Source organism: Euprymna scolopes, chromosome 32, assembly GCF_053919585.1.
Source record: "Euprymna scolopes isolate OS-2025 chromosome 32, ASM5391958v1, whole genome shotgun sequence".
Lineage (NCBI taxonomy): Eukaryota > Metazoa > Mollusca > Cephalopoda > Sepiida > Sepiolidae > Euprymna > Euprymna scolopes.
This window is the reverse complement of record NC_136513.1, coordinates 49,377,804-49,390,303: the sequence shown is the minus strand read 5'-3', so window position 1 is coordinate 49,390,303 and position 12,500 is coordinate 49,377,804. Positions and strand designations below refer to the sequence as shown.

At 33.9% G+C, this 12,500-nt stretch overlaps 1 long non-coding RNA gene across 1 annotated transcript in view; it reads right to left on the bottom strand.

Moving 5' to 3' along the window:
- Positions 1-12,500, bottom strand: part of LOC145256331 (uncharacterized) — a 59,043-nt gene that overhangs the window by 21,024 nt on the left and 25,519 nt on the right. The window lies entirely within an intron of this gene.

Genomic DNA, 12,500 nt, shown 5'->3' with positions numbered 1-12,500 from the left:
GGATGTTTTTTTTTGTTGTTGTTGTTTGTTTTGTTGTTGTTTTTGTTGTTGGTTTCTTTTTTGCTACAAAATGGCCATGGTATGAAGATTGCCTTTTACTTCGTTGGATTTATTTCAAAGATTACAGGATTATCCAAATGCCTTAAGAGGTTTAAGGACGACATGATATTTGAACATTGTCAGAATCTTGGTTGGATGCGTGCGAATTTTGGGCGGGTCGATTGTACCATACTAGATGGAATACCCTTTTCTAGGACGGGTCCAAAATGTTGAACCACCCTTAAATCCGTTCATAAGTGAATGAGAGTTGAAACCCCCACAGTGTTACAACACAAAACAAATCGCTGGGGAAATGGTTGGATCATTCTACCACTCCAGAAAATGTCACACCCTGGACACAATCCTCTACCTGTACAAGAGTAAAATATGTCGTCCCAAGATGGAGTACTGTTGTCACATCTGAAGAGGGGCTGCTCACAGCGCCTTTTTCTGCTTTGATAGGACACAAAACCGTATTTGAAATCTAGTAGGCGAGGACCTCTTAGCCCACCTGCTTATTTTTTTCTAACAGAAGACACGTTGCGAGTTTACCTCTGCTCTTTCGTTATTTCATGGATGGTGCTCGACTGAGCTTCAATCTATGGTTTCCCTGTAAAAGATTCATAACAAATACTCTTCTAACTACAACAACTGTCAACAATTTCCCCCATTCTCTACCTGTGGCTAAATCTAAATGGATTTCTAATGAGCAAAGCTCCTTTCCTAGTAAAACATAATCTGATGGGACTGCTTTCCAGCTGACTACAACATGGTCGTTTACAAATTTAATAGAAGTTTTTGTTGAACCGTCCTTTTATATAATTAAACCCTGCCCAAGTTCCACCAAATATAACAGCAACAATATATATGTGATGACAATAACAATGTGAAATAATGTTTTTTATTAATTTATTTATTGCGGACTATTATCCTTATCTTTCTTAGTTGTTGCTTCACGACGTTTCGGCCAACTTTTCCTCTGGCCTTCGTCAAGTGGTAACTGCGACGGGGTATGAACTCCGAATCTCCTAACTGCATTCTAAGCAATTACTGCCTTCCATAGTTGTCGTTGTCTCATCATGTTTTGGCCAAATAAACCCCTCAACGGCTTTAGTTAGTAATTGCTGAGAATACAGTTAGGAGATTCGGAGTTCATATCCCGTCGCGCTTGCCACCTGACGAAGGCTAGATGAATATTTGGTCGAAACATCGTGAAACAACAACTAAGAAAGATGAGGATGATAGTTCGCAATAAATAAATAATTAATACTCATTTCAATAATAAATTCCAATTAAAATAATATATATATTCTTTTTTATATGTTTGGGTTTATTTTATTTATTTTTTGCCATTTTTATTATTTTTTCTTCAAGTGTTAATAAGAGGATTGAAAATGAGGCAAAAAAACGATCAAAAATTGTTTCGATGATCAAAGCGTTGTATTTTTTGTTGTTGCTCTTTTCGTATTTTTTTTTTAATATATATTTTTTTAATGAATTTTATTCTGGTATTTATTTAGAAATGATACTGCCCTGAAAGAATAACGTTATTTAAAAATCCATTCTTTATATGAGGAGGGGTGGGTGTTGGATAAATTTTCTTTAGCCTTAAGAGATTCATAGTTTTTCCTCATTTTTTTTTTTTTTTTTTTTTCAAAATTCAGGAATGCTTGCGGGTCCAGCAACTTCTAGTTTTGCCAATAAGTTTTTCTTTCTGGCAAAATTCTATACCTTTTCCAGCGATTGTAGTTTTTTCTCCTGCGATAAATTCATGGCTAATGATGTTTTCATAAAGTTGTCAACAAATTAATTAAATCATTTTTTTCTCGTTTACTTGACTTTCATTAGCTAAACGTTTCAGCATATCACAGCATTTACGTTAATCCCCGGAAAACGCCTAATAACCTTCGGCTTCAGCGTAGTAATTTAAATGCATAAGTACTGCAATTTCTGTTTAAAATCTTTTAATTGTAATAACCCCGTTAGACCAGTATTTGTGATCTGTATTCTAAAAAAAATATTGAAAACCTTTTGAAACTTTATTTATCCCATTAAAACATTCCTCGTGATTAGGGTTATGACAAGAGAATATTCTTATCATTGTTTTTACTCTCGAATATATATCCGACACAGTTAATCAATCGAGAACCACATCACTCTATATAAAAGCATATAAGATATCAACGGATACACACTCGAGAGTCAAAACAATGAAAAGAATATGCTGTTGTCATAGCCCTAGTCATAACTAATCAGCCCGTTTGGAATAATGGTAAGAGTACTAATGAGTCGGAATTTATAATTTGGATAATTTCAATATTCACAACGTTTCAGCCGATGTAATATCTGATCTTCCCCAGGTGCATCTTTTCCAACTTGTTAATCTTTATATGGAATTTTGAAACCTATAAAAAAATAATTCCAAAGTGAACCCATTATTTAATCCATGCATGCGGATTGTTCTCGTTTCGCCAGAAAACTGTCACTTAAAACTAATTGTGAACCAAAAAGTTAAACCGTTGCGCCAAATCTAAAAGTTTCCGAAAAATAGTAATATTGTTGGAAATTTATTTCTTGAAAATTTTACGTGACTTGATTTTCTTAACATTTTATTTATACCATTTGTTTTGAAACTGAAAAGCTTTGTTTCGTATCTTAATATTAAGATACGTGTAATCGGCAGTAAACAGGAGGCTAGCTCTGAACGGGTGGCGTCGGCCTCGGCAGGCACATTTTTATTTTAATTCTGTGTGTGAATCGAAAGGGGAAATTGCTTGAAAAGGTTTAGGGTTGCAAGCTCAAAATGTTTGCATAAGTCTTCGTTATAACAACGCATTTGTTTGTTAACTGACATCTTTGAAATATATGATTTTTTGTTGTTTTTTTTGTTCTTGTTCACTCCAAACAAAACATATTGACACTTGGAACGTAGGGGACTATAACTGGGATCGTGTGTAACGAAGAACTTGGGGAGTTGAGCAGCGAGATGTCTGTTTATATTACATTTTAACTTATGCAGATTAACATAGTCAGAGAAGCAGAAAACAAGGGGGGGCTTCAAAGTGTAGCAGTCAGAAGGAAGAAACTATTACAGTAGAAGGCGTTCCGGCATCTGATGACCTCAACAGTGAAGGGGTGGGATTTTGCTACTTGTCGGATGGGTATGTACGTTGAAAGGGTTCAAGTGCAATGTGGTCATCAGAGAATATTACATTAAAGTACTTGTAAAACAGACACAGGAATATGACATTGCGATGATGGAACAAAGGTTGGAGTTTTGCCGAAAGTGCAGGACATAATAGATTGAACCCGGTGTATGAGCGATCGACTAGTTGTAGTAGTTGTGTTATGTAATCGATGACTAGAAAGCATTATTCAGCTATCTATCTATCTATCTATCTATCTCCCTCTCTCTCTCTCTCTCTCTCTCTCTCTCTATATATATATATATATATATATATATATATATATATATATATATATATAGCGGATTAACAAAGTTGAATCGTGGAAAACGATAAGGAGCGAGCATTGCATGTGCAGAAGGGTGAAAGGGTCATGCTGTGACACGAATCAAACTCTGTGACCGATCAAGTTGCACTGGCAGGTATGCAAATGGGGTTCTGGTTTTGAGTAACTTAGTTAATTTTAGGGAGTTGGGTACAGCACGTCGAAGAAATAGGATGCGTAAAGCAAGTCTCCCCATAAGAGGGCAACGGGTTCCAAATGGAACCTCAAGCCGAAAGGTCGTCATTCACCCCAGTCTGCTGTGACGAAAACACATGGGAGCGAATAAAAAAATATATAAAAACAACCTTTCGTCTGGGTCTATGTCTTGCACGCTTCTTTGTTGTAACAGAACCCGCTTCCTCAAGACGTTGGCGAAAACTCCCAGAAAGAAACACCAGCAGAAGACAGGTACGTCATGATGTGTATTATTCTATGTTCTCTCTCTCTCTCTCACACACTCTCTCTCTCTCTCTCTCTCTCTTACACACACACACACACACACACACACACACACAGATACCACCCGAGCACGTCGTTAAAATAGGCATTAACTAGACCGTCACATCCTGATAGAAAGAGTTTAACAAAAGAGTTAAATAAAAGAAATACACACCTAAAGAGTTAAGCAGATGACTAACAGACCATTCCCCTCATTACATAATATAACAGTTGCACCAGCCCAGATGTGGCAACAATACTCCATGTATCAATACTCCATGCAACAATACTCCATGCAGCAATACTCCATGCAGCAATACTCCATGCAGCAATACTCCATGCACGGGCGAATGGTGGCTTTGCCAAGATATAGGATACTTTCAGGTGTGAATAATTTTTCTAACACGGTAGGGAGAGCCCACCTTGTTTGCAGGAGCCTTAGCAATGTTCTCGGGATATTCGTTCCAATTCTTGTTGCCTGTTATTGTTAAGATGAAGAATTTGAACGATGAGCTCTCGGGCTGGCTACTACTTTTTCATTGCAATCGGTAGTTGAGAAGATCTCCATTGCCTTGGACATGTGTACATTCGTTGGCTAAAATACTCACGGGTGAACAGGACACATTAACAGAAACGGATTTAATGGAAATCGGCTTTGGTTTTTTACATCCTATGAGTTAATGAGTTTATTTAAAAGGCCAGTTTCTCGTAGTCTGAAGATTAGTTGAAACTAGCGTGCGCGATATGTGCTTCCAAAAATGATTTTCACGCAGAAAATAATTGGGTAATAAGTAATTTTGGAACGATTAATCGGAATCGAGGATCTGAAAAATTGGAAATTTGTGGTGTATAAGAATCGATATTGGGATCGAAAAATTTGAAGCTTATTTTCCGATTCCCAAAACCATTATTTTCTTTTTTTGTTAATAAAATTATATTTTTAATTGTTTGTACTAATGGAAAAAAAAATGAAAATATTTATTGCTTTCAAACTATTTGAAATGACTAAAATATTATAGATCATGGCCAAATCAAGCAAAAATAACACAAGAAGAAATGTCACGGTACAATAGCATAAATAAAAACAGCACAAGAAAAATGGCACGCAAAGATAAATAGAAACAAGTGAAAATATCGATGAAAATCTCAAAATGAATTCAGCAGGTCGCATCAACAAATTACGAATAAAAACTTGAACCAAAAATAGTTAGAAAGGTCAACTCGTTTTATGCACACCTCTACCCCCACCTCTATCTCGAAATTTACATAAATATAATATATGCACATATCATACACGGGGTTTTACGGTAATCCAAAAAAAAAATATTAGAACTTTATAACTAAATATTAAGAAATTCGAAAAGACATAGAAAATGTTTCTGCCTGGAACTGTGACAATTTTGCGATGTTTTCTTGGTTTGGTTCCAATCGTCTAACTTTTATCTGTTCCATATTCTCAGTGGTTTGAAAACCCTCTTACTCTTATAAGTAGTTTGAAAGTCTTGTTATTACGTTGGTGCAAAAATGATGTCGTTACACACACACATATATATATATATATATATATATATATATATATATATATATATATATATATATATAATGTTTACAGCAATTTTTTAGATAGGACAAGTCATTGGCACCGTCGGTTTCAAACCCGATAATTAGGACAGTTTCAGAGCTTTATATGGGTATCTGAAACGGTCCTAATTATCGGGTTTGAAATCGACGGTGCCAATGACTTGTCCCATCTAAAAACTTTCTGTAAACAAAATATAAATAAGCTCGTATTTTAGGATTTTCCTTATAATCGAGCACTCTGCTGGATTTCTTTAAAAAAAACTAATTATATATATATATATATATATATATATATATATACATATATATATGCATATATACACATATATGTACATATATATACACACATACATATATACATTGTATACATATATATGCATATATACATACATATATACATTATATACATATATATACATATATACATATATATATATATACATACATATATATATATAAACATATATATACATACATATATACATACATATATATACACATACATATATATACATATATACATGATGATTGCAACGTCTTGTCAGATGAGTGCCACTCCCTCAGACATTTAAGATCCATGAGCCCAAATGCCTGAGGGAGTATCTATATAAATATGATGTTACAGAGTCTTATCTTTGTACGACAGCTAAGTCTCTCTCTCGGTCCAAAATGTTGAGATCCAGCAACAAGCAAGAGCAAGATAGCCAGCAACAAATTAAACTGCAGACCAGTTTAATGCGGGTACTGGTCTTCCGCTTTATGTTTTTTTTAAATCAGAGATTTGCTTCTCCTAAAAAAGTTGCCTTCACCACGGCTTACGGGAGCCTTCTCTACCCCAATACACATATACACACATACATATACACGGTGCTAGTTGGCCGTTGACCCAGAAAAACAGTTCATTCGCCCTTTGGAAGGTCTTGTTTTTAATCCTTCAGGGAGACTAGCCGCCCTCCTCACCAAACAAGTCTGGTGGGATTTAGGTCATGTCATATGCTACTGGTACCATGTAACCCAGTACTACCTGCCTCATGGTCGGGTCACCGGCGACTAAACATACATACATACATATATATACATATATATATACACACACACACACATATATATATATATATATATATATATATATATATTTCTATGTTTTTAATTGCATCTTGACTTGGTTATCGATCGACCATGTTCTTAAGAATAAACTTTTAAAAAGAAAAAAGATATTTAATGGAATTGATCATTAGAGCACCAATCTATTTTTAATAGGATTAAATGCTTACGACTCTGATTTACAATCCACCATACATTGACATTATTCTAGTGCCAGACGCTTCGGATTATGCAATGTAAACTATCATTTTTCAAATTTTCCTGTTCAGAAGCCAAACAACAATAGCTCACCTATCTAGATTATTGACTACATCTGGGCGAAATCACAGCTAGAACAACAATGAAACCACAGCAACAGGGAAGTGACATTTGCTAAATAGTTAACAACACTGTCTGACAACCTGGGTGTGCCAAGTTCGAATCCAGTTCGTTTCACAGAAATACTTTTACTTGAGGATGCCATTGTCTACGTGATGTTATTGGTTCTTTTTTCTTTCCTTTCAATTTGTAAAACTCAATCATGTTTTGCAAAGTAACAATCCGAACCAAAAATTTTGCTCTACAAAACAACCAAACTAAACACCATCAATGAATATTTAAAGATATAAAAAACTTGAAGGATAAAAACTTGTTTCCAAATTTACTGGATTTGACATTAAAAGGATTGATATCTCGTAAAACAAAACAACCAAATTAAACTCTTTGAATAAATAAGTGGCCAATAACATACTGACAACGACATTCACTTTAAGCGGGTTGATCCTTCGTCCTCCAAGGGAGGAAGTGACAAGGAGAGAATAAATTCACAAGCGATACTCGGTTGTATACGATATGATGTTTTTCAAGTTATTGCAGGAAAGTGTCGATGTTTTCCTATATACAGCGCCTAGTAATCCATAATAGTCACCCATCTGATACTTATCAGGCTCAGCGTTGTTTAACCTGGGATGGGGACTGGTTTAGCCACACTAAAGTGCTTTGATACAGCGAAAAAGTATGTCTGTGGATGACTATACTACATATATATATATATATATATATATATATATATATATATATATATATATATATATATATATATATTAATGGAGATACGAAAAGAGTTAAATATATAATTAAAAAAATACTTTGCAAGGATGCGATATAGGTAAAATATTTTCGCTTGTTTTCTTTTCATCATAAGGGAAATGGTTTCCATAATGTTTTATTGTTAAAGTGTTTTTTATTCAATTAGTCTGAAGAAAGGCTGTTATTGTGAAATTTTCAAACGACATGATGTTTGGATTTGTCCGAATAGTCTTGAAACAATAGTAACTAACGATGAAATATACTTTTTGTTGCTATCAATCCATTCTTTGACGTCTTGTTTTTTGTTAAAACAATATATGAATGCTCAATTATGAAATATGATAATTTTGTTGCTTACAGTTTAAGTCATCTCTTTTTGGCTTAAAATTTATTGGTATATGAACGATTACTGAATTATATAAATCCAGTATAATTCGCAATACTACAAATAAGACATTATATATATATATATATATATATATATATATATATATATATATATATATATATATATATATATATTCTTCAGTAAGTTTTAAGAGATCAAGGGACTCCCTCCTGGAGCTAACACTTGATTCTGTTATTTAAATTTGTATCTGAGCGCTCTTTTAAGAGACGTTATTCCGTTTATGGCTGCTATTTGTATTTCGTTACAGCTTGGTTTTCCAGGAATTGCTTTAAAGTATTTCTGAAGATTCTTTTTTATAAAGCCAGTTGCTCCTATCACAACCGGCATAATGTCGATTTCTTTCAGCGATCATGTCGATTTTAGATCATTTTTAGCCCATGATATATACGTGTGTGTGTGTGTGTGTGTGCGTGTGTGTGTGTGCTTATGAGCGCGAGTGTGTGCGTGTGTGTGTGTGTGTGTGTGCTTATGAGCGCGAGTGTGTGTGTGTGTGTGTGTGTTTGAAAGACATAGAAACATTTTTAAAACGAACCGATATTGTGGCTGTGTCAAACTATCTTAATACAACTTAGAAAAGCATTTCATCCAAGCATGAAAATTGTTAAACAAAATGGTGTCACTATAGGCTTTAAAAATAAAGGTACAAGATTCAATTTGAAATTTATTTATCTTCAAAGTGCACTTTTATAAAAAAAATCATTGAAAATTTTATATCTATATCATTAATTGCTAGATGAAAGATAATGTTTTTAAAGTGCAACAAAATGTACATTACATAAAATAAATCCAAGATAATTTTTTGATTCAATTTAAATGAAATTTTTATACCTTACTTTCTAAAATTTATGAAAGGGCACTTTGAAGATAAATAAATTTCAAATTGAATCTTGTACCTTTATTTTTAAAGCCTATAGTTAAACCCTTTTGTTTAACAATTTTCATGCCTTGGATGAAATACTTTTCTAAGTTGTATCTTATCTTTTAAAGATTATATTTTAAACTCTCCTTCTCTCTATTTCAGTTTGTATTTCTCCTAACACCACAACTCATTTTTGCGACCCCTCTTTGTATTATTATAGGTCTGAATATTTCAGTTTGTATTTCTCCTCACACCACAACTCATTTTTTGCAACCTCCTCTTTGTAATACAGGTCTGAATAATGAGAAAATCGGATTTTTTTTAACAAAAACTTTAAAATAACTTTTTTAGATTAAATTTTTTAAAACTTCTTTCAGAATAGAAAATCTTTAAAATTTAATAAGGAACATATTTCGTACAGGTTTCATTAACAAATATTCAGTAGATTGCGAGAAAAAATAAAGATGAAACTTTCAAAAGGAATGTATAACTGGTTACGATCAATAGTAGTCCTCGCCAGCGAAAGTCTTTGTTATTTTTATTCTATTATTATTATTATTAAAAACATTTTGTGTTCTGCTCTTTCGCGCGAGGACTAATTTAGTGAAGTGGGGCTTTATTGAAAAGGAAATAATCCCGTAAGAGTCAAAGAGAGTCCAAAGACAAGGAGAGTGGAATACTTTTAGAGATTAGGTAAACGTGGAGGAGGGAAGAAATATCGCTTAGCTGTAGAGATGCGTCTACTAGTATATTTTCATGCTTATCCAATATTCCATCCATACTCTTTCATTCCGTCTATGTTTATTAATAGTCGAAAGTCATAAAAGAAAAAAAGAAAAACTGTTCTAAAAGTGATACTTCCTAATTTTTGCAAAATTGCATTGTTATCCATGACCTAAAAGCTTCATCTCTATTTTGCAAATATTGACGGTGTGAGATTTTAAGAAAGCAAACCCTGTCATAGACGAGCGTCAGTAGTAAAGATATGTCATTGGATTACTGACAAAAATGCATTGAGAATATTGATGACTATGTAGAAAAAATAAATTCTGGGGCACAAAAGGTCGCGCCTTTTAATGGTACCGTTCCTATTTTCGTAACTCTTCAACTTTCGGAGTTAAAAAATACTTTTTGAATGGCCTTCGTAAACAAAAGGGAATATCACCACATATAGAAATATTTAGTCTGTAGTTTTAGAGAAGCAGAAAGAGAGAGAGAGGGGGGAGAGAATGTAAGATATATCTAACTGAAAGAGGCTAATCTGTATGTGTGTCTGTTAATATTATCATACAATAATTATATGCTGATTAGCCATCCGTACTAGCGGTTTTTTAAACAGTACCATTTTGTAATCTATAATCAACGGACATTGTTAATATATATATATATATGATTAGAGCAGCGAAACAGTACTGTTTGTGGACGACGACTATATATATTCACATTCTTACCATGGGGTCTCAATTTCGAATCTCGCTAGATTCAGCAACTCTGATGAGTCGTAGACGACGAAACGCGTGTCAGTGGATAATCATATTTTAAAAACAATATATATATACATATATACTCACACATTTACATTTTTATTAATATAAACAAATTCAGATGGTCGCGACCGTGGCCATGCTAATGTTTTGGACAAATTGTCGGCTCAGGCGATTTAATAAATGGTTGCTTCCACAGGAAAAAATCATTCCTCCTGGTACTATAAAGAATTTATATATATATATACATATATATATATATATATATATATATATATATATATATATACATATACATATACATATACATATATATATATATATATATATAATTCCAATTTAATGTTCTCCAGAGGTAAAGTAACCAATGAAGTTTTAACGAGATTAATACAAGAGTGCTCAATGCCAAAGTAGGGCAAGATATACTTGTTATTTGTTTTTACATGGGCATTAATATGTCGCTAAACATTCATGAGCATGTTTCGGTCAACCAGCTACTAATAACTAGATACTTCTTCAGACGATATTGTTATACAAAAGCTTAGTGCATAGCCTACGTAGGTTACGGACTAAGCTTTGTATAAGCAATATCGCCTGAAGACGTATCGAGTTACGAGTAGTTGGTTGACTGAAACATGCTCATGAATGTGTAGCGACATAATGATGCTTATGTAAAACAAATAAAAAGTATATATATATATATATATATATATATCTGTGAAAATATATTTTATTTCCTTATAATATATACCAATCCTTATTTAAGAAGCTCAATGTAATTACAGAGCAATATAGTGAATAAATAAAAACAGACTACATTCCAAATTTCATGATGTTGACCATCTTATAATTTATTCCTTAAAATCAGTTGTCAAGAATTGTAAATGTTACCTGAATTGAAGGAATAAATTATAAGATGGTCAACATCATGAACTTTAGAATATAGTCTTTTGTCATTCATTCCACACACATGTGTGCGTGTGTGTGTGTGTGTGTGTGTGTGTGTGTGTGTGTGTGTGTGTGTGTGTGTAGCTTACTCAATTCATTCATATTATAGGTGATGATCTTACAGAAATGGTTGATTAGTATTAGGAAGAATTGTTTTTAGGAGGAATACGGGGGAAAAAAAGATTGTATGTCTGTGTCTCTGCGTATTTGTGTCTGTTTATTTTAATATTATACAAATTTGGCTGAATTGACTTTTATACGTTTAGGTTTGTAGGTCCGTATGAATTGAGAAACGGGGTGACTTTGTCATAGTATTTAGAACCTATTCGTAAGACTTGACTTGAGGCAATAGATTGTATGTGTTGTGACGAAGGCTCACCACCTCTTAATTCATACAGTTCAACCAAGCTTATGGATGGAATACTGCTGCCATATCTGGGCAGGAGCTTCTACAAACAGCATATCCTGCCTTGACAGAGTACAAAATAGACTTAGTGAGGGATGCCCTTTTCTCTACCCTGCAACCTCTCTCCCACAGAAGAGACGTTGCGAGCCTATCCTTGTTTTATCGTTATTTCCATGGCAGGTGCTCGTCTGAACTCCAATCTCTGGTCCCCCCTCGCCAATCTTTCACGAAAAACACCCGTCTAGCCGAATCCACTGTGAAAATTTTCCCCCACTCTTTATCTGTGCCTAAATCAAAACGTGGATTCCATGAACAAAGCTTCTTTCGTAGAACTGCACGCCTGTGGAACTCTGTTCCGTCTACCTGCTTCCCACCTGACTACAACTTGGATGTCTTCAAGTCCAACGTTAACAAATTCCTAATGAACTGCCCCCTTAAGTAAACACTTCATCAAATCTCCACACTAACGTAATGTACTTACACTAACCCTTATTTCTGAGTGGCTTCCGGGCCTTGATACGTGGTGACCACTGTGTAAAAAAAAAAGGTCTGACGAGTCTGTTAGATCGTAAACACGGTATAACAGCCGAAACATATATAACCAAACAGATAAAACGGTAATAAAAAAATAAAATACATATTTGCTCTGCAATA